The sequence below is a fragment of the Recurvomyces mirabilis genome (genome assembly GCF_035927965.1).
Source record: "Recurvomyces mirabilis strain CCFEE 5264 chromosome Unknown scaffold_14, whole genome shotgun sequence".
In the NCBI taxonomy this organism is placed as follows: Eukaryota; Fungi; Ascomycota; class Dothideomycetes; order Mycosphaerellales; family Teratosphaeriaceae; genus Recurvomyces; species Recurvomyces mirabilis.
Genome location: NW_027041948.1, coordinates 590,697 through 591,427, shown reverse-complemented (window position 1 = coordinate 591,427; position 731 = coordinate 590,697).

Sequence of the window (731 nt, the reverse complement as noted above, 5' to 3'; positions counted from 1 at the left end):
GAAACGTCACATAGGATAGTCGATACCACAGGCAGGATCGACGTAACTGGGGATAGAATCGACGTAACTCCAAGGAGGCCTCCTCCGGTCGAGGTCGCTGCCACGCAGTTCCCGCCTACTAGGATTTGAGAAACGTCACATAGGATAGTCGATACCACAGGCAGGATCGACGTAACTGGGGATAGAATCGACGTAACTCCAAGGAGGCCCCCTCCGGTCGAGGTCGCTGCCACACAGTTCCCGCCTACTAGGATTTGAGAAGCGTCGCACAGGACTGTCGATACCACTGGCAAGATCGACGTAACAGGGGATAGAATCGACGTAATCCCGAGGAGTCCGCCGCCTGTCGAGGTCGCTGCCACACAGTTTCCCCCAACCAATATTTGAGAAGCGTCGCAGAGGACTGTCGATACCACTGGCAAGATCGAGGCGACCGGGGATAGAATCGACGTGACTCCGAGAAGTCCGCCGCCTGTCGAGGTCGCTGCTACACAGTTCCCCCCGACCAAGATTTGAGAAGCATCGCAGAGAACTGTCGATACCACTGGCAAGATCGAGGCGACAGGGGACAGAATCGACGTAATCCCAAGGAGTCCGCCGCCTGTCGAGGTCGCTGTCGCTGCTACACAGTTCCCCCCAACCAATATTTGAGAGGCGTCGCAGAGGACTGTCGACACTACTGGCAGGATCGAGGCGACCGGGGATAGAATCGACGTAATCCCGAGGAGTCC